Genomic DNA, 22,014 nt, shown 5'->3' on the forward strand with positions numbered 1-22,014 from the left:
GTGTGTGCACCGAGTCCCACCTGTTGTGCCCCTTCAGGGCCTCCCTCCCCACCCAAAGTCTGCCTGGGGCCGGGTACCACCAGGCACAGTCTCAGGGCCTCAGGGGGCCACCCAGCATCCCTCTGTGTATTAGAAAAAGTACCTTCTCTGGGCAGACCCAGCCCTGTGTGCACACAGCTTGGTGAGGAGACACAGCCTTGATTGCAACTAAGAAGGAGGACACTTCCTTTAAAGCAGACACAGCCTTTGAGAAGTGACCAGCAGGCACGCCATGGCCCCGAGCACACCCTCCAGCAGCTGGAGGAGAGGTTCTGTTTGCCCATCCACAACTGGGGCTGCCCTGCCCCCTCTGCCCTGCCCCCACCCATGGGCCACCCCAGCCCTTGTCATAAACAGCCCTGACAAGGACGGGAGGGACTTGCAGTGTGGGGAGGGGTGCCATGAACGCGGAGCCTCACACACTTCAAGGGCTGTGGGAGGCACCGCCTGCTCTGCACCCCACTCTGACCACCCTCCCGCTGCTGACAGTTCTGCTACAGAACCCAGGAGAGGAAGGCCCGCACTCCTTCTGGGCGCCATGTGGGGAGGGAGGCTGGGGCATCTGGAGATGAAAGAACCAGGACCCGCTGCGGCCCCAGCCTCCACCCGGGAGGCGGCCCCACCACCCCTCCAGGGCTTCCCTCTGGTGCATGTGGTCCCATCTGGCCCCCATTCCACCTCCGGACACGAGGCATCAGGGGTGGAGCCCCAGACCCTCCTGGGGAGAGGGACTGGTCTTGCCAGCTGGGCTCTGAGAGGTGGCCGCCTCCAACTCAGCCTTTGAAAGTTGAACGCCCCTCCCAGCACTCTGACCTCTCTTCAACTGTCCACCTTTAGGGTCAGTCCACTGGGAAAAGAGAGGTAGGACACAGAGCTGCAAGCTGGCAGGGCCAGGGACTGGCCCTAGATCGTGGGCACATTTCTTCCATCAGGAGGGGCTCAGGTCTCCCATCTGTAAAACGGGGTCAGAAAGTTACATAATGTGCAAGTGAGAGGCAGAGTTGGGATCAGAACCCCAAACTGCCAGCTTCAAAGCTTCCTGGCATCACCGCAGGGTCCCTTTGTCAGCCAGGGTACATGGTGCCAGCTGGGACATGCCACTCACAGGTTTCTTTAGGACATGGCCTGCCCAGTAGCACTTCTCCTTAGACATGGGCTGCTGGAAATCACACAATTGTGAAGATTCTTAGGGTTCTTGCAGCCATATCCTGGACATTGAGGTTCAGAGAAATAATGTGACTTGCCAGGTAGAAGGGGAACCAATGTGAAGGGCTGACTCATTGGAAAAGATCCTGATGCTGGGAAAGATTGAGAGCAGGAGGAGAAGGGGACGACGGAGGATGAGATGGTTGGACGGCATCACTGACTCAATGGACATGAGTTTAAGCAGACTCTGGGAGATAGTGGAGGACAGGTAAGCCTGGCATGCTGTGGTCCATGGGGTCGCAAAGAGTTGGACACAACTAAGCGATTGAACAACAACAGGGAACCAAGACTCCCTGGCTCTCCTTGCTCCCTGCCCAGTGCTCTTTCACTGCTCAGGGTGGAGTCTAGAAGCCCAGGCCGGTTAGACTGCACATACATGGAGCCCATATTGTTCCTAGGGACCTCCTTCCCATGGGAGGAGCCATCCCCTGGGAGAAGCAGAAGCAACATGCCTCCCTCTATGACTGTAACTGTCACATGAGACCACCCTTGGCCTTTGCCTCCAGCTCCTGACTCACAGAAGGGCAGTTAGTTCCCCGAAGGGAAAGGAGCAGAGACCAGTGACTGGCAGAAAGAAGTTGCTGAGAGTTCCCTGGGTGGGTCAGGGACCAGGCCCCAGGTTTGTGCAGGCTGCGAGAAGCTGGGTTGCCGCTCCGCATTCCTGGAGCAGGGCTGAGCCTGCAGGCAGGAATTCTGGTGGCTCTTACAGGCAGGCAGGCCAGCTCTCTGAGGCCGACAGAGCTTGGGGAGTGGCGAGAGGGTGGAGACCAGAGGGGCTGAAGCTGGGGAATCAGCCCATCAGAGCCCCTACTGAGCACCCACAGGTGCCCACACGGGCTCCCCTCTGGGACAGGTACCCTTCCTTACGGACCCCATGATCCTGCTGGGAAAACACACGGCATGGGACTTGGCCACCTCTGAGCTGGACCCTAAGTCCTGTAGGAGGGCAGGAAGGAGGGAGAGACTTGCTGAGGGTGGGGGAGTCAGGGAGGGCTCCTCAGGCTGGCCTGGAAGGATGGATAGGATTTCCCACGGGAAAAGTCTAAGAGACACGAAATAATAGGAAACCAAAGTGCGGGTGGGGGAAGCGAGTTGGCTTGGACCCCAGCCTCTCTGAGTGTTGGTGAGGGTGCCGGACAGGGCACCACCCTTCCGAAAGCTGCTCCCTACAGCAGGTCTCCTGCATTGCAGGCGGATTCTTTACCAGCTGAGCCACCAGGGAAGCCCAAGTATACAGGAGTGGGTAGTCTATCCCTTCTTCAGCAGATCTTCCCGACCCAGGAATCAAACCGGGATCTCCTGCATTGCAGGCAGATTCTTTATCAGCTGAGCTACCAGGGAAGGTGTATAGCAGCCACAGCAGTGGCCAGAGCGTCCACTCGCACCCCCAAGGGGCACGATGTCTCTCTTGGGACCCTGATGACATGGGCTCCAGTCGGTCGGGGGCCGCCCCCCGACCCACTTCCCAGCACTCCCTCCCTGCTCAAGAACCACTTCCTGTGCGGGTTAGTCAGCTCCGTGGGTGCCCCAGCAGGGAGCTCAGATACAGCTCAGTGTGTCCCCCCTACCTCCGCCACCACCACCCCACGCCTCCTCTTAAGGGCGGGGTCCTCCTGGGCCTCTGGGTGCTCCCTTTGTCCTGTCCAGAAGAGCGTCCCTCTCCTCACTGCCTGCCCTCTGCAGCCCCCCTGCACCGTGGGCAGCCACCTAGAAGGAGGGGTCTCCTCAGGAGCTGGGTCCCTGACCCCGAGAGCCAGCCTCCCCACCCAGTCCAGAGTGGACTGTGCGCCCCCTCCTCCCCTTGCCCAACACCTCCCCCCCGCCCCCCGTGTGCTCCCCTGTCCTCTGCCTTTTTCCTATTCCTTTCTCAGCAGCTGCTCTAAGGCCATCCCCATTCACAAGGGAGACAGGAGGAGGTGGTCACTCAGCCGGGCCCTTGAGTGCAAGGACCATCTGTCTGGGACTTCAGAAACTTCCCGGAGTTTCTAGGAGCTTCCAGGAGGAGGGCTGGGGCTGTGAGTGGAAGCAGCTGGGCTCCTCACTCCCCACCCTCACCATGACCTGCAGATTCTCTTCAAGCACGAGTGGAAGTGAGGTGGGGGTTTAAGCAGCCAGGAGAAGGCAGGACTAGACTGAAGTGTCCTCAGCCAATTCTGCCTGCCTGGTGGGGCCTCCTGGTCCAGGGCTGCCTGGGGACACAGCAGGATTTAGAACCGAGAGAGAGAGAGAGAGAGAGAGAGAGAGAGAGAGAGAGAGAGAGAGAGAGAGAGAGGAATGAATGGGTGGAGCGGAGCGGGTGAGGTTGTCTCCTCTCAGTGGCCCTTCGTCCAGAACACAGGAGCGCTCCTGGCACTCCCATCAGGGTCTTGGCATCTCTGTTGCCAGGTGCCCCTCCCTCAGCTCTTCCCTGGCACCCTGGGTGATCTTAGGATGGTTCTGTGGTGCCCGTCCCCAAAAGGGCCCTTCTCCCCATGCTCTGCCGTTGTGGGGGCTGCTGCGGAGTCCAGCCTGGGTGCCCAGGGCAGAGAGCCCATGTTTTAGCCAGGTGCGCTGACCCAAGGGTGGCTGGATGCTGGACTCGTGACGGTTACAAGACTACGTCCCTCCCCCACCCTGCCACGGAGACTGATGACTTCCTGAAAAGGGGTTAAATGAGGAGGGGTGGGTTGTGACATGGAACATCTGATGTGACCCGAGAACTTCCTGTTCAAGTGACCCCTGGGGGCTCCTGAGCTCTGAAAGCATCCCATGCACAGTCAGAACAAGCCCTGAAAGTCTTGCTTCTCTAAGCTGAGAGATGCTTGCAAACTGGGCTTGCCCCGGGGTGCAGTGGAATCCAAGTCCCGGATCCCTGCAGGCTCGTCTGAGCTGCTGCCACAGGGGCCTTGAGACTTGGAAAGTCAACCGGGGAATCCCCAAGAGGAAGAGGATATCACATTCCATCCTCCACCCCCACCACTGGAACCCTGGAATTCCAGTTTAATTCCTTCATGCCCAGTAAGGCATAGGTTCACTAGCTGATCACCTAAATGGGTCTTCTGGAAAGCGCAAGTCCTCATGAGGCTCTGGTATGTCAGAGAAGGAAGATTCAGAAGGAAGGAAGATTACTTAGTGCTGAGCTGTACGCAGACCAGGGCAGGAGAGACTGCTAGCCTGCTTTAAGGAGAGGTCCCAGCCAGGCCTGATGGCAGAGCTGGGAAGACTCTCTGGGGAAAAAAAATCTTCCTGAGGTTTTCAAAGTTTCAGCATCACTTGGTGAGTCAGGGCCAGGCGCTGCTCTGTAGGCCTCCTGTCTCAGCCTCCCAAAGCTGAAGTCTGCCCAGCTGTTGCTGTGAGCTGTACGGACCAGCAGCTGGTCAGACCCGGGTTGCCCACAACATCAGCTGTCTGCCCACTGGGCAGCCTGTGAAGCAATGCGGCTGAATCAGGCCTTGACTAGACTTAATAGATACCAGACCTGGGGGCTGGGATTTGAAGTCGTGATGGTGGGGGCTTGAAGGCAGGCCAGCCTCTCAGAAGAAGGAGATGTGGTAATTCGTTGTGGGCCAGGGAGAGAAACATTGTGCAAACTCCCGCCCCCTCGGAGGCAGCGAGTGTAAGATACAGACTCTTAACTGCTTGATGTTCTGTGGATGAGAGCCAGCAGAGAAGCCTGGAAGCTGGTCCCAGGAGACGTTGAAGCGTGAGGGTGGTCAGCATGATGGGGAGGCAAAACCAGAATGTTTGATTTCCTGGGAGAGGGCAAACTGAGCAGTGACTCAGTTGAGAAATATTCAATCAAGTCTTTGTTTTTGGAAGGACGATGTAATCAGAAGTCAGTCAGGCTCTGAAGGGCTTGAAGCCCTGGGGAGATCTCATGAAGTTATTCCCACCCACCCTCACCCCATGTGGTTTTGCCCCAACACCAGGATCCACCCTGGAGGAAAGCCTGACCTCCTGCCTCCTGCAAGCTGCAAAAGATGAGGTTAGATGGAAGATTTAAACCAGATAGCCCCCACCTGGAGCTGCCTCTTTGCGTTTGGTATCCCTGGCTGGTGGGCAGAATAGTAGCGCTTGTCAGTGTCTTTGGCTGGCTTATTGTTGTCGTTCAGTTGCTAAGTCATGTCTGACTCTTTGTGACCTCGTGGACTATAGCCTGCCAGGATCCTCTGTTCATGGGATTTTTCAGGCAAGAATACTGGAACGGGTTGCCATTTCCTTCTCCAGGGGATCTTCCCAACCCCGGGATCAAACCCATATCTTCTGCTTGGAAGACGGATCCTTCATCTCTGTGCCACCAGGGAAGCCCCCTTGGTGGACTGCTCTGGCTTTATTTAACTCTCGGCCCCTCTGGCCAACAGAGTCCCCTTAGGCCTCTCCTGGACACCCCAGCATTCCACACCCCTCTCACCCCGTCACTCCTTCCAGCTAAGTTCATGCATCTGAGAGCATTTTCCCTGCACCAGAAAGGAAAGAAGTCCAGCAACCATTTCTGCACGGACTGTTCTCTAAGGCTCCCAAGCCGTTCCGTGTGGTGGCTTGTCTGCAGGAACAGAGCGGGTCATGGCTAAAGGTCAGACCGAGAATCAGGGCTGCAGGCAGGGGTACACCAGTGCATTCAGCCACCTGAAAGTCCTTCAGGCACTACCACAAACTCATCGTCTCCATTCCAGACCCCTGCCTCTCTCCCTGCAGATCCTCTCTCAGCTCTCTGTCCTCCCAGCTTCCCCAGCAAGGTACCCCCTTCATCCTGGAGCTCCTTCCCGCTCCCTCAGGCTCCTCCTTCAGCCTGTTTATCTTCTAAATATGTCTCCAATCCAGCTCTTCCTTCCTCTCACCACCACTGTCCCACTTTACTGCTCCATCTTCCTTCATGGGCTTCCCTCATAGCTCAGTTGGTAAAGAATCCGCCTGCCATGTAGGAGACTCCAGTTCAATTCCTGGATCGGGAAGATCCACTAGAGAAAGGATAGGCTACCCATTCCAGTATTCTTGGGCTTCCCTTGTGGCTCAGCTAGTAAAGAATCCTCCTGCAATGCGGGTTCAATCCCTGTGTTGGGAAGATCCCCTGGAGAAGGAAAAGGCTACCCACTCCAGTATTCTGGCATGCAGAATTTCATGGACTGTAGTCTACGGGGTCAGAAAAAGTTGGACACAACTGATCAACTTATACTTTCTTCCTTCATCAAAATCACAGGGACAGTCTCTTAACGGGTGTCTCTCTCCAGTCTCACTCTTTGAATCAGTCAGCCAGTTGCACTCAGGATAGCCTGAGAAGAGTTTACAAAGATGTGGGCAAGGGGTAGGGAGACCCTAGAACAGCTGGCCTTGTGCTGTGATGTCCCCCAAGGGAGGCGGCCAGCTTGCAGAAACACCGCTGGGAAGGGGTGGGGAGTTAACCTCACTCTCTCCTCTGCCTCAGTTCCTGCTGGGCTCCCCATTGTCTGAGCCCATCAAGCAGAGGGAGAGCCATGGGGGAGTCTGTGATGCTGTCCACAAAGGCTGGTCTCCCCAGCACTGGGCTGCGGGGAGGACGGTGGAGGAGGAATCTGGAGGGAAAACAGGCTCACCCAGATGCTCACCTCTTCTCCACGCAGCCACTAGGGAGACGTTGCCAAAACCCGTATGATGAGCAGGTTCCTGCCTAAGACTCAGAATAACCCACACAAGCATATGGAATAAAATAACAGTCAGCCCCTCACTCCAGGTGGCCCCTTGGAGCCAGTGGAGCCCAGGTCTACGTGAAGCTTTGGCCAGCATCTCCCACTCAACACACTTTCAAGCCCATTCTACAGCTGAAGCTCAAAGGTGCAGACACTGGGGCCTCACGGTCAGGGCCTGGTGACACGAGCTGGAGCCTGGGCCCACCCTGCTGTGACAACACGTCCTCTCAGGCTCCTCAAGGCCCCACCTCCAATCTTGGCCAGCCCTGCTCCTCACTCCTGGGGCTCCTGGAACCCAGGCAATCTGTGTAATTCATTCTCTGAAGCCTCCTTGGCTCTCCGTTCTCTGAGTCTGTAGGGCCAGGAGGCCAGCAAACTGTAGTCCTGCCCCCATCACTCCTCCAGGCCTGCTTTTGAACAGCCCAGGAGCTAAAAACACTCTCTACATTTTAAACATTTGAGAATGTGAAAGAATAATGTTTTGTGGCATGTGAGAATCAGATGACATCCCCATACCTATTAAGTAAAGCTTTAAAAAATATTTATTTATTTATTCATGGCTGGGCCCGGGTCTTCATTGCTTTGTGGGCTTTCCTCTAGTTGCAGCAAGCAGGGGCTACTCCCTAGCTGCAGTGGGTGGAGTGGCTTCTCTTGTTGTAGAGCATGAGCTCTAGGGCAACAGGCTGAACTGTGAGGCATGGGCTTAGTTGCTCCATGGCACGTGGACTCTCCCAGATCAAGGATCGAACCCTTATCTCCTGCAATAGCAGGTGGATTCTCTACCACTGAGCCACCAGGGAAGGCCCTGTTAATAAAGTTTTATTGGCGCACAGCCACGCCACATACCCTCTGGGGCTGCTCTGGGGCTTCATGGGCTGAGTTGAGTAGTTGTGACAGGAAAGGCCTGGCCTGCGAAACCTCAGATCGTTACCATCTGGCCCTTTACAGGGAAGTTTTGCCAACCCCTGCGTTCAGAGCGTTGCTACTGAATCTTCGCCGTGTTTTCGTGTGTGTTCACATTGCATCGGTAATCCAGACCTGGCTCCGTCACCATCCCGTCTGGCAAGCCAGCCTGGCCCTCCCTTTTCTCATCTACCTTGCTTTGAAGGCAGCGTAGCATCGAGGCTTAGAGCACAGGCACGTGGATTTGAATCTGAGTCCTGCTACTTAGATCCTCGGGCAACTTACTCACCTTCTCTGTGCCTTGGTTTTTCTCTCACCCTGCAACAAGGGTCATGAGTTTATCTGCTTCATATCTTGCCATGAAGCTCATGTGATAAAAACAAGTAAAAACCTGTGACCTGCTTTGAACAGGGCCTGGTATACAGAAGGTGCTGCTTAGGAGTCAAGGCTCATAGATCATCGCAGCATGGGGACTGGTCCCCGACACCGACTTCTCACCTGATCTCTGCTATTTGTTCACATGCCCTGAGGGCAGTGAGTATAGACCATTCTCTTCACACCCAGAGTGGGTGCTCAGGGAGCACATGGATTTGCTGTAAGGAGGCAGGTGGGAGGGGTCTGGGCAGGGGGGTCTCAGGTAGCCCCAAGAGGTTGAGACCCAGGTTGGGTGGGTGGGTGGGGGTGGTCCTCCAGTGAGAGAAAAAAACAGCATATGGTGCTCCAAGTACATAGCTCAGAAATCGGGGACCCCGAGGCTGGGCAGGTGAATTGGGGGCATAACAGGGCCCAACTTGCCAGTCAGGAGGTGCCCAGAGTTCATGGCTGCAAAGTTTTTGGAAGCCCTGGAGGTCACAGTGTTCCTGGGCAGCCCAGTCAGGCCCGGACTCCTGGGCACCATGGGGATTGGGGTGGTTTTCTGAGGGGCACCCAGTAAAGTGAACTGAACCCCTCATCAGACCAGTAGGAACTGGACTTTGTGGAATACTGAGGCGTCCGAGTAGGGTGGGGGAGGGAGAGGGTCGTCCCTGTCTGCAGCACCCTCCTCCACCCATCTTCAGAGAAAATTACCTTTCACTCCCCAGCCCCTCAGCTCCCACCCACACATCCCAGCCATCTCCAGACTCTGGAGCGGGGAAGCTGGATCCAAAACGGGTACAGAGTTTACTGAGGACAAAGGACGTCAGTGCTTCTTCGTTCAACAAACAAACGAGGCCCAGCTTCGGGCCAGTGTGTGGGCACGGTGCTGAGTCTGGAGACAGATTTGGCCTAACTGGAGTGTGAGTTCACTCCTACCAGTCCTCTGGGAACAGGGTGCTCCCGGGGGAGGGGTCCCGGGGGCTGGAGCGAGTGTGGGTGCCCCAGGCCTGGGACTGCATGCACCTATGTCCTCGGAATAGCAAGGAGCGGGGAGGGAGGCACAGAGGAGCTGCCTGGGGGCTCCCTGTCTGCCCTGGGCCTGGAGCCGGGTAGGCAGCCAGGTTGAGAGGCCGGGGCATGCTCCTGCCTCCTCCAGTTCAACCTGGCACTTGCTGCCCTGCGGCTGGAGCCAAGGGGGCAGTTTCAGGTGACACTATTTGAAGATCTTCAGCAAGGTTGACCCCACTGGGCACTGGGTCTGGAGTCTGCTGCCATGGTGATTGGGAGCCCCCAGAAGAGGCTCCAAAAGCTGGGGGCAGGGTGGGTGTCTTGGGAGGGGTGGAATGTGGCGGTGGTCACATCTTCACATCCATCCAGACTGTCCCTTGTCCTTCCCAAGGCCATTTCCCCAACTTCTGGGAGGCTGCCGGCCCTGCACCCTGGGTCGCCCCTGAGCTGGGCAGGTGGGTGCGGTATCCGTTGTGCAAGGGGTGAGCTCACCCGCCGCGCCCGCCCCGGCCTGCACCAGCCTGCCTGCTGCAGTTAATCATTGTTCAAACGCCCTGTCAGGCAAGTGGGCTGAGGAAGACGACCTGAAGGGCAGGGCCACCTCTGCCAGCTCTCAGCAAGGCAGCCGCAGCAGGCTGCGGCCACAGACACTCCCCAGGACCCCCACACTGAGCATCCTAGAGTGGAGATGAGAACACCTCTCCTAATTCTCCAAGCAACTCTGAAAATATTTTTGATTCCCATCAGAGAGCACCCCCTTGTCGATTTCCTCTCTTGGAGTGAACTCAGGGCATTCAGTGGTAAAGCTAGGAGGGTAGCATCAACACCCAAAAGCCATGGTTCAAACCACAGTTCTGCCATTTGCCAGCTGTGTGACGTTGGCCAAGAATCATAGCCTCCCTGTGACTCAGTTTCCTGAGCTATAAAAAGCTGTTGTTGATGAGGATGCTTTCCTCAAAGGACCATTGTGAGGACTACGGTATATATATGGTGCTTCCCATCCCAGTGCCTGGAAACAAGACTAATACACCCTTTGCTGGGCTCCGATAATTCCCAAGAGGAAGCCAAGGTGCTGGGCTGGGCTGTTGGTTCACGTTGTGTAATAACCTTTCATGTGGGTCCTTGTGAGTCAGGTACAACAGTCCCCATCTCCCTGGCACAGACACCTGGGCTCTGGGAATGAAGTGACTGCCCGTGGTCACATGGTGTAAGTGACCAAGCTGCGATTCAAGCCCGGGTCCGTCTGTGTCCAAGTTCTCTCCACTACTCAGCACTGCCAGGCCTGCAGATCAAAGATGCGAATCTGAACTTGTCAGGCAATTAAATTCTGCCCACACTCATTGACGTCCTTGGAGCGTGGGGGCGGGGGTGGGGAATGGGGCAAGGGGTTCTGGGCTGAGTTCTATTGTGAGAAAGACAGATGAACAATGCCCAGCCCGGTCCATATGCTCAGAGAACCCCAGACGGGTAAGGAGACCAGAAGAGCCACGCACAGGCCCTGCAGAACACCAGCCCCACTGTGGGCTGGAGTTTTGGGGCCCCGAGACCCTGAGACAGGCAGAGACTGGGTGGGTAGTGGAGGGACAGGGGCCTGGAGGCAGCACGCTGGGGTTTTTGGCAGCATCTGTTGAAGTGGCACGGCTTGGGGAAGGGGAACCATGGGAGGGGACTGAGAAAGGCCTAGAACCCCCTCCTCCCTCTCGCCTCAACCTCCCCACGGCGCCGCTGCTTGCTGAGCTGAAGGCAAAGATAGTCGCAATGGAATTGTGCCAGAGATGCAAATAAATGACCCCGGCACCTCCAGGGAGGGTCCTCTGTCTTTTCAGAGGTGTACCTCGAGGTGCACCTCTGAGTCCCTCTTGAGTCCTGGGACTCAGGTAGCCTGCCCCTGGGCCAGAGGGAGCACTGAAGCATGGAATTGACCTTGACCCCATGGATGCCAGCACATCATGGAGTCAGCAGCTAGGAAAACCTCTGTCAGCCGTGTGATCTGAGACCCTGGGAAAGAAAGGGCCATGACAGCAACTAAAGCAGCCCAAGGACCTCAGACATGAGTGCGTATGTGTGTGTTTGGCGGTGTCTCCTGTCCTTGTCAAGCACTTGCATGAAAAGTTCAGTGCTCCCAGAATAAGCCTATGTTCTGTCATTAGGACCAGCCCACCTTCTAGGTGGACTAAGAAACTGAGACTTTTATCAGAGTTGGGGTGGTTGGGGGTCCAGAGGGAGACCCAGATTTAAATGGAAATAGACCCAGAGCACTAGGGGGTCAGGCATCCAGATTTACTGGATTCTTCTCTGTTTTTTGGCAGTGCTGCGGGGCACGCAGGACCCTAGTTCCTGGATCAGGGATGGAACCTGTGCGCTCTGCAGTGGAGTCTTAACCTCTGGACCACTAGGGATTCTTCTTTCTTGTATAAGCAAAGACATAGCTGCTTGTACCATCTTTCCAGCCAATGTATTTCTTGAATGTCACTCACTTCATCAATAACAATTTGTCCAGAACACCTTTTATGCTAATGAATTCTGAAGATCAGATTTAAATAACTACATTTGAAGACCTGGCTAGCCACTCCAAGAGTGTGAATTCCTTTCCATGTTAAGTAATTACCCCTAAAGCATTCGTTGCCATGAACTCACTCATGCATACGCATTCTTCCTGTTCATAAGGGATGCTTTAAGGTGAATTGCAGGCAATGCCACAGGCCCAGGTTCCTCAGTCTCAGCACCATGGACACTTTGGGCCGGGTAATCCTTTCTTGTGGGGGCTGCCCGTGAACTCCGCAGCATCCCTGGCCTGTACCCTCGAGATGATAGAAGCACATACCCCACCCTAGCTGTGACAACCCCAGAATGTCTCCAGACACTGCCAATTGCCCCCTGGGGACAAAAGCCCCCCTGATGATTGAATTGGAGTGACCATATTTGTGTTCAACTTAGGACACTTTTTAAAGACATTTTATATCAGAAAATTTGAAGCAAATTTAAAAAATTGACTAATTAATGAAACCCCACGTAGTCCCACCACCAAGTGAGTGAATGAATGAAACACCAAGTCCCAACAATGATTAACTCAGCCAGTTTTATCTCTGCTCCTATCCACTCCCCTGCTGCCATTCCTCCCCTTGAATTATTCGGAAGCAAATCTCAGACAGCATTCATCTATAAATGCATGCATGCGTGCTCAGTCGTGTCCAGCTGTTTGCAATCCTGTGGATTATAGCCCACCAGCTTCCTCTGTCCATGGGATCTTCCAGGCAGGAATACTGGAGTGGGTTGCCATTTCCTTCTCCAGATCATCTTCTTGACTCAGGGATCGAACCCGCGCCTCCTGCTCTCCTGCATTGGCCAGTGGATTCTTTACCACTGTGCCCGCTGGGAAGCCCATCCATAAATGTTGAGGCATATATCTTTAAAAGATAAGAACTCTTCTTTTTAACATAACTGCAATGCTCTTATCCAATCTTTAAAAAACTAAAATGAATTCCTTAACGTCAAAATATCCAATAAATGAAACCAGGATTCTTCTGAGAGCTTCATGGGGAGTGGACAGGGATGCAGGTATAAGTCAGGACTGTCCAGGAGAGGCAGGACTGGGCCAAGTCCACTGGAACATTTCATTTTCCTAACAGAACCCTCCCAATGCATGTGTCTTAAGAGTCATTTCCCAGCTCAAAAACCTCCTAAGACTCTCAGGTACCAAAACACAAAGTCAGACTCAAGCTAACCCTCAATGCCCTCTATGATGTGGTCCCAGTGGCTTCTGCCTTGTCCTCTGACGGTCCCTTTCCTGCTACTGCTGAGGTTGCATCTGGTGACCAAATCTCCCAAGGAGGCCATCCCCCTGCTTCCTGCTGCCCAAAGGCCATGCTGGTGCATGGGGCAGGGGGCTGTGCATGCGGAAAGCATGGGAAGCGCCCTAGCTGTGGTGTCTTCTTTCACTGAAGTTCTAGATGTCCCTTCTAGGCACATGAATTTGAATGCTGGAGGAAGTAGCATGGCTGATGTTTGCTGTAAAAGACATGTTTTGGTGGCTAGAGGTGGCTCGGCCTGGTCTGAGGTCCTTTTTGTCTCTTTCCTCCCTGCTTTCTTTTTTTCAAAGATACATCCAAGACCTACTTTGCCTTTGCAGGACTGAAAAACTTAGTCCATTCTGAAGGAGATCAACCCTGGGATTTTTTTTGGAAGGAATGATGCTAAAACTGAAGCTCCAGTACTTTGGCCTCCTCATGCAAAGAGTTGACTCATTGGAAAAGACTCTGATGCTGCGAGGGATTGGGGGCAGGAGGAGAAGGGGACGACAGAGGATGAGATGGCTGGATGGCATCACGGACTCGATGGATGTGAGTCTGAGTGAACTCCAGGAGATGGTGATGGACAGGGAGGCCTGGCGTGCTGCGATTCATGGGGTTGCAAAGAGTTGGACACGACTGAGCGACTGAACTGAACTGAACTGAAAGGTGGGCTCTCGTCCATCCTCAGTCACGCCTGTGGAAGGGTGCAGAGCTAAGGCTCGGCCAAGGTGGTAGAGAAAGCTGCTGACGATAGAGGCACCCCCTCTGCACGGATGGACAGACAGACACACACACACACCCTGGCTTCAACTTGTCTGAACGGAGTCAGTCCTGCTGCTTCCCAGGGGTGGCTCCTTGGAGCCCAGGGCTCCCTATGAAGGAGTCTTGCCCTTCTGTTTCTCGCCTCTGTGACCACCCCAGCTCTGCAGCCAGGCTCACGGGGAGAGCCCCTGTCTCCACACATCTGTACAAACTTCCTGATCTAGGGAAGCACAGTTCTGAAAGAATAAAAGCAAGCGATACTACTTGAGATGAAATTTAAAAATAACCAGAACATTCTTGCAGACCCCACCAGGCCAGCTCTGTCTCACCCCTCCGGTCCAGGACAGGCTGGAGACTGGCCTGTCCAGGTTCTGGCAACCTACCACCAGGATGCCATCAAGATAGACCTTGCCCCAGTGCTTCCAGAACCCCATTCCTTAGCTTTCCCCACTCTAAATAGGTATCCTTCTTCTTACCCAGTAGGGGGACCTCATTCTCCCAGATCCCCAGCCAGTCCGCTGTAATGCCCAGTGTCTGGCCCAGGCCTTGCGTTGGCCTCCTGTTTGCCCTGTCCTCCTTATTGATGTCCTTCTGAACCCTTAGAATCCTTTCTGCTAGCACAGCTTCATTCATTTAGTCATGAAACAAGCATGGAGGAATTACTATTCGCCAGGCCCAGGACTGAGTGCTGGCACACATAGGAGCAACATGAACTAATCCTGCCTTGTGGGGCTCCCATTCTAGGGGCCACTGCACCCAGGTCACCATGGCACATTTTTATACAGCAGTTGGAGTCCCTTCTCTGGAAGCCCTGGGACTCTTATGCAAATAATTCTCCTCTTCCCAAGGGACCATGTCTGCAGGCCCAAGGCCTGGAAGGTGGTCTGCCCTGGTCAGGCCACGAAATGACATAGTACCCTCTAACCCCAGACAGTGGGGGACTCCAGCCCTACCTGTACAAAAGAGATCTGTCAAGTGGACTCTCTCTAAGGAAAGACAGTGCAATTCAGGGTGACTTACTCCTTCCCTTGGAGAAACAGGAGTGTGTGTGTATGTGTGTATGTGAGGAGGGATTCAGAATACAAGAAGCAGTCTGGTGAATTCTATGTGGAATTTTTAATGTGACTTCTAAAAGGATTCTGCAAATTTTCTACATGGATTCCATTAAGATCGCATGAGGATTTTAGGTTCATCCACAAGCAGTCTCTAAGACTCTGGAAAGATTCTCAGAGATTTCACCAAGTGGAGCGCTGAAGCACTGTAGTGTGAGCTGGATGGGCAGTTTCTGCTCTCCGTTGCGTCACGCCCACCACAAATGGGCTCCCACCCACCGCCCTTCCCCTATAAACTATATAGCATTTCTTTTCCGCTGGGCTCCTTCTTTCGCCCTTTACAGAACTAATTTAACGAGATGAGTTTAAAAACAAATAAAAGGAAAACCCCAGAGCAAACAGCACATGGCTGGCTTGGCTAGGACCATCCTCCAACATCAAAGGCTCCCAGGAGCATCAAAGATGCCGCGAAGCAAACACGCAGTGCCCACCCCATCCTGGGGCCTCTCGTTAGGACCAAGACTAGTGGCCTCCAAATGGAAGGGGCTCCCTTCCCAGCTCTGGGTTTCTGTCCATCAAAGCTGGGGTGCAGGCAGGTGGGCAGTGGCCCTGGCAGGCCCCACCCCTTGGGCCACAGTCCCCTGTGGAGGGAGGCTCAGCAGCTCCCGCGATGGCTGGCTCCTGGTCAGCTCCCTGCAGGTCCCCACAGGCCACGTTCCCCGCCCACAGGTGGTGGGGACAGCAGCAGACAGGCTTCCAGTTGGGTCAGGCAGCCTGAGAGAGGTGCTCAGGCCTGGGGTGGAGGCTGGGGCCAGGGCAGGAGGGAGGGCCTGGCCCAGGGTGGGGCCCTGCCCCAGCTAGTTGGTCCTTCAAGGTCTTTTTCCTCCAAGAACCACACCTCCACCTCTGGCTCAATTCCAACAGTTTTTCCATTTCAAGTGACTTCCTTCTAGGGCCAGCGCTGTCATTAGAATGTTCTGTAACAGTGGAAATATCTGACTATCCAATATGATAACCTCTAAACAAATGTGCTCTTGGACCTAAGGAAACGAATTTTAAGTTTTATTTAATTAAAAAATTTTTTTTTGGCCACGTCACACTGCATGTGGAATCTTAGTTCCTTGACCTGGGCTTGAACCTGTGCCCCACTGCACTGAGAGTGTGGAGTCTTAACGACCAGACCACCAGAGAAGTACCATAAATTTTACTTAATTTTAATTAATTTAAACATAAAGTGTCAAATGTGGCTACAGGCAGTGCAACGGAACGGTTCAGCCCCGAGCAGGGGCTTTCCTTACCCTATATCCAAATGTCTCTTGCACCCGAGGTTCCTTTCTTCTTTATCACCATCCCCACCAAAACAAATGAAACTGCAAAAGAAAACCTGTGGGTACATCTACCTCCTTCCAAGGATGCCCAGGACACTCCCTCAGTCTTACCAGCTCATCTGCTTAGGTGGGCCCGTCCCTTCCCCACCCTGCACACATGGGTCCCAGGTCACTCCAACTCTAGGACCAAATCAGGGGAACATTGCCAAAGTGGGACTTGCTGGAAATGCCAGGGAGTGTACCCCACTTTTCCCCATAAAATCCTCTCCATCTTCCTCTCACATACTCTCTCGACCTCAAGGATGGGCGGGTGTCATTTATGCCAGTCATTTAAAGAACTTTTCGGTCCCCCTCCCTCCTGCAGATCTGATGCACCTGTTCCTCCCTCTGGTGCAAACAGAAGGAAGGGAGAATGGGGACCCACCGTGCTATCCCTCATGATGTCAAACGCAGAACTCAAAATCTCCCCTACAAAGCCTCTTGTTCTTGCTGTGTAGCTGTCCGGAGGCTGCCAAGAGGAGAGTCTGGCTTCTGGTTCCTTCCTTCTAGGCCCCTGGAGTCTGCCTGTTGCCGGGAGAGGGACCCCTTCCAGGGCCTGAGAGGGGGCTCTTGTCTAGCACTCAGAAATGAATTGTCTAAGGAGACACACAGGCTGACAAGGGAAGAGACTCTTTAGGGCAGGGTGCCAGGGTGGACAGCAGCAGTGTCAGGGACCCCAGGCCTGCTCAGGCACGTGGCTCGTAGTCTCGGGTTTTATGGTAACTGGGTTAGTTTCCAGGTTGTTTCTGGCCAATCGTTCTGACTCGGGATCCTTCCTGGCAGAGCATCCCTCAGCCAAGACAAAGTCCAGTGAGAAACACTCCAGGAGGTTGGTAGGACATATAGACTGGCATCTCCTTTTTTCGACCTTTCCCAAATTATTCCAATATTGGTGGTAGCTTGTCAGTTCTATGTTCCTTACTGGGATCTCCTGTTTTCAGACAACACACACAAGTGGTTACTATCATGCCTGGCCAGGGCAGGCAGTTTCAGTGGTTCCCCTAACACACCCACATCAGAAGCGGGAAGGGACACCTGGTTTTCCTCCACGTGGTGTGTACAGAGAGGCGGTCTTGGCTGATACAGCACTCTAGCAGCACTTGCACAGCAAAGCCCCAGGGCTTGATCACAAGCAAGGCTTCCCCAGACCCCAGGGCTGGGCTCTGGGAGAGGCCCCCAGTCTGCCAGACAGGGGTAGGGACAAGAACTTGCCCGTGTGCTGCCTGCCATGGTGTGGCGGCTGTACTGGAAGCAGGCTGAGGTCAGAACTGTTTCGCCCAGCCTTATATTTTTGGATGCTGTTTTGCATCCCCACAGATTTCCTGAGATAACCTCAAGCTCAGGGATTCCTCGCTCGCCCATGTCCAGTCTAAGCCCATCAAAGGCATTCCTCACTTTTGTTAGTGTTTTTGATCTCTAGCATATTTCTTTTGGTTCTTTCTTAAAATTTCCATTTCCCTTCTTCCATACCCCATCTGTTCTTGCATGTTTTCTACTTTATCCATGAGAGTCTTTAGCATCTCAATCATAGTTGTTTGAAATTTCTGCTTTGAAAATTCCAACATCCCAGACATGTCTGGTTCTGATGCTTGCACTGTCTTTTCAAACTGTTTTTTTTTTTTAATTTTTTTACCCTTTAAAATGTCTTATAATTTTTCTTGATAGCCAGGCATGATGGACTGGGCAAAAGGGATCACTGTAAATAGGTGTTTAGTGATGTGGTGAGGTGTGGATGGGGAAGTGTTCTATAGACCTGTGTCACGAGTGCATCTTTTAGAGAGCCTAGGCCTCTGGACCCTGTTTCATTCTCTTTGTCTCCTCCCTTAAGTGGGGCAGGACCACTAGAGTGGACTGAAGATCAGTGGTTCCTTTCCCATGGGTCAGTTTTTGTCGTTTCGTTGCTGGGTCATGTTAAAAATCCAGCAAGTCAGGCTCTGGTTAACTAGTCTCCCCTGAGTGCCAGCCTTGTTAAGAACCTTCAGAATGGTCCCCTTCCCTTCCTTCTGCTGGAAGCCTGAGGGGACTTTTCTCTGCTCATTGGAAGGACTGATGTTGAAACTGAAGCTCCAATACTTTGGCCACATGATGCAAGGAGCCGACTCACTAGAAAAGACCCTGACTCTGGGAAAGATTGAAGGTGGGAGGAGAAGAGGATGAGATAGTTGGACGGCATCATTGGTTCAATGGACATAAGTCTGAGCAAATTGAGGTAGATGGTGAAAGACAGGGAAGCCTGGAATGCTATAGTCCTTGGGATCGCAAAGAATCAGACACGATTGAACAACTGAATAACAGCAATTTACCTGGGAGCTCTCAGAGATAAATCTGACAAAACTGCCCCGCCCCCATGACTGGCCACCCTGCAAGTTTTTCCTCTCTCAGCCTTGTCCTCACTGAGCCTCTAGCAATCTGTCAATTATAATTCAGTTTCCCTATTCAGCACCACTCCCAGCCCAGGGGAGGGTTCTGCTCCTGTTCCTACATTTGTAGTGGATGCGCTCATCAGTCTCTCCAACTTTGGGGAAGGTGATCCTGTTGCCCAGAAGAATCTAAGAGAAGAGTTAATTTTTCAGTTTGTCCAGTTTTTCACTTGTTGTTAGGATGAAGTGGAAATTTCGTTAGATTCTTGTGTTCTTGACGGGAAGAAGGGAGGTGACAGCACAAATTCGTAGACACACCTTTTCGTGTATGTGCTTTTTTTTTTTTTTTTTTTCTGGGAAAAGTGTCTGTAGATTTTGTCAGATGCTCCAAAAGACTCTGAGCCCTTTGTCACTGAGCCAGGTGGTGGATAAAAGGGGTAGGGGTTGGGCTTGGAGCATGAAGATGCGGCTTTAGAGGTCCACATCTGGTTTCAGATTACTTCGTGAACTTGATCACTTTATCCCAGGCCCTCTGTAAAATGGGATGATAACCCTTGTCTTGCATGGTGAATTTAAAACACACCCCATGGTTATGTTCACACATCTTTGACAGGCTTTCTATCAGAAGGTGGAATCTAATCTTCTTTCCCTTCAGGCTGGGCCAGCTTTGATGGGCGTTTCTAATTAATAGGGTCAGGAATGAGGCTGTGTGACTCTAGAGTCTAGGTTAGAAGAGGGGATACAGTGTCTGCCTGGCTTTCTCTCACCCAGGACACATGTTCCAGGAGCCATGAGCCCGCCTGTAAGAAGTCTGGCTGTCCAGAAGTGGCCATGCTGGGGAGATGGGAGGCATGGCTCTGAGGTGAGGGTGAGGAGCCCCAGCTGTCCTGCCCCCAGTCATCAGGTCTTCCTGGGCAGGGAGCCAGGCAGGTGAGTGAGCAGCTGCGGAGAACTGTTCCCCGTGGCCTTGGAGCTGCCCTAGCTGATGCCGAGTGGAGGAGAGACAGGCTAGCCCTACTGAGCCCTGTTCACCTTGCACATTCACGAGCAAAGTACATGTCGCTGTTACTTTAAGTCACCAAGTTTTGGTTAGTTATGTAATGTTAGATGATCACCTAATGCCCTGACTACCTTCAAAGGAAGTCCTAAGCCTCCCTTAGCAGGACACTTTCCACGTGGAAGACCGAACACATGTGACCTAAAATCAAGCCGTAAGAGCAACTGTCAGTCATCTTGCAGGATAACCTAGTCACTACCACAGCTGTTTAGCTAAGCTAAGTCACTCAGGGTATCTGAAGGTGCAAAAGGTTAGTCACCCCAGGTCCGCCAATTAGCTGGTTCCTTGGGTGGGAAGTGTGTCTCCAGGCCAGACACAAGCCCTGTGGGGGAAGCACCTAGAGAGAGGGTGTTCTTTTTCCTGTTGGCTGTTGGCCACCACAGGTTTCCCAGGAAGGGGTAGGGACAGGGAGGAGGGCCTAGGAGCAGTGTGCTGAGGCTGGGCTGGGTGACGGTGGTCCCTGCAGGATCCACAGCTCGTCCTGGCACCATGTGGGGTCTGTGCCCTCACAGGGGCCTCCCCTCTGTGCCTCCAGCACCAGCTGTGTACCCCGTTATCCCTGTACCATCACTTGCCTCCTTCTGCTCCTGCACTCTCATAACCAGAAAGTCCTTCAGGGACGGCCCTGTATGTTATTTGTTCCCCCAGAACATAACACCCGGTGCTGGCACCAGTTAAGTGGCCAATAAATGTGGGTTGAAGGTCTCTGAGCCTCTCACTGAGTAGTGAGAACCAGGGCAGGGAGGGGCAGTGAGGTGAATGGCCCCACCAACACTTGGTGTGCTGGTGGCTGAAGGGCCAGTGTGGGAGCACCCCCTCTCCTGCCCTCCCTGTTGGGAGAGGAGACAAGGGGAAGGGGCGTACCCCCTCTCCCACCCCGCCCCTCCCCCTGCCGCCCAGGCCAAGCTTGGCAGTCCCATCCTGCTTTGTGCCCCCATCCATGACCAAAACCCCTGGCAATGACCTAGGATGGGGTCCCAGGGCTGGGGCTCCAGCCAGCTCCCCACCCATTGCCTCTTCAGCCTCCCCTAGTCCCTACCCTGTCACAGCTGGTGGGTGAGGTTCTCCGTCTTCCTGCCCAGCTGGTCGTACAAGCCACAGTCTGATACCAGCTCTGACTGCCCTTTTCCCAGAAGAGGGTTTGCCCAGACCCAGAACTTAAGACTCCACGTGAAGACGCTACCCAAGAAAAGGCTGAGTCCGCCGAGACTCTCAGACCGTAAAGGAAGCAACCCAGGCTGCCCCAAGCCCCACCCCCAGCCTGCGTTTCCTATTAGACACAGAGCTTTACAGCAGGAAGGCCTGCCCGCCAGAGCCTCAGGGCCCGGCCGCTCCATCCGCCTGCCTGCCCTGGGCCTGGACGTCTGCCCGAGCAGATGCGATTTCACTTGCTGCAGGAGAAATATCTATAAAATGTTAACTCTCAACATAAAAGCAGCCCGTCAGACCCAGGGCTGGGCTGCTGGAGGGGCGCCCAGAAGCCAGGGCCATCCCCACCCGTGGAGGCCATGACTCTCTCTCTCACACACACACACACACACACCCCTGTCGTTCTTGATCCTCCTAATTCCTGACACAAGAAGGTGTCTTAACCCCTGGTACCATGGAGCTACCCCAATAGAAAGGCAGGTCGGCCTGGTGCTGGGTGTTACAGCCAAGTCTCAGTGTCCACAGCCACGCTAGAAGGGACCTGGAGCCCTGCTCTCCAGACCGGGACCACATCTCCATGGGAACAGGGTGTGGTCCTGGTGCAAGCCCAACTGCACGTCGATGGCCTGAAATCAGTCTTCACTTGCGTCTTTTTGCTGCAAAGAAAGGAAAGTGAAAGTGAAGTTGCTCAGTCATGTCCGACTCTTTGCGATCGGTGAACTGTAGCCCCCCAAGCTCCTCCATCCATGGGATTCTCCAGGCAAAGAAAAGAAGCAAGTCAGAAAGGAAGATGACATCACCTGGCAGGGTGGCTGATGGTGCTCCCAGGACCCTCCTTCACGCGGGTGTGCGCAGAGACTGTGGGCACCCTAGCCGCGGGATGGTGGAAATGGGGGAGGGGACGTGCATCTCAGGGAAACAGCTCTCTAGGGGTCTCCTGGGTTCCTCTGGTCTCTTCCTTCCTGGCCCTCAGACTGCCTGGAATTGCCATTGCACTTTCAGCGGGGAGAGGGGGCTTTACAAGCTGGGGGGGCTTTAGGTCACACAGCATAGTGCTCCTGCCTCCCTCCTCCCTCCACAGAGCTGGGTGTGAGTGCCCTTAGAGCAGCCCCCGACCGCTTAGCTGGAACAATAACTCAAGCTCAGACCCAGGAGACCAGACAAGAGGAGCTGGTGGGGCCCACGTGTCCCCGCGTCAGGAGATGGGAGTCTTTCTTCCTTCCCACACTGCCCACATCCCCCTTTCTGGCCTTGGCAGACACCTGTATCCTTGGCACATAGCAACATCAGGGGAATAAGTAAGGCATTGAATTCAAGGCAA

At 54.0% G+C, this 22,014-nt stretch overlaps 1 long non-coding RNA gene across 1 annotated transcript; it reads right to left on the minus strand.

Annotated features, from left to right (window-relative positions):
- Window positions 1-16,992: 16,992 nt before the first annotated feature.
- LOC120851909 lies at window positions 16,993-20,745 on the minus strand. Its single transcript, XR_005718438.1, has 2 exons — window positions 20,584-20,745; window positions 16,993-17,058 (listed from the first exon to the last, which is right to left on the minus strand). It is a non-coding gene; the product is annotated as an uncharacterized LOC120851909 (long non-coding RNA).
- Between the last annotated feature and the right edge of the window lie 1,269 nt (window positions 20,746-22,014).

Source organism: Oryx dammah, unplaced genomic scaffold (genome assembly GCF_014754425.2).
Source record: "Oryx dammah isolate SB20612 unplaced genomic scaffold, SCBI_Odam_1.1 HiC_scaffold_25, whole genome shotgun sequence".
In the NCBI taxonomy this organism is placed as follows: Eukaryota; Metazoa; Chordata; class Mammalia; order Artiodactyla; family Bovidae; genus Oryx; species Oryx dammah.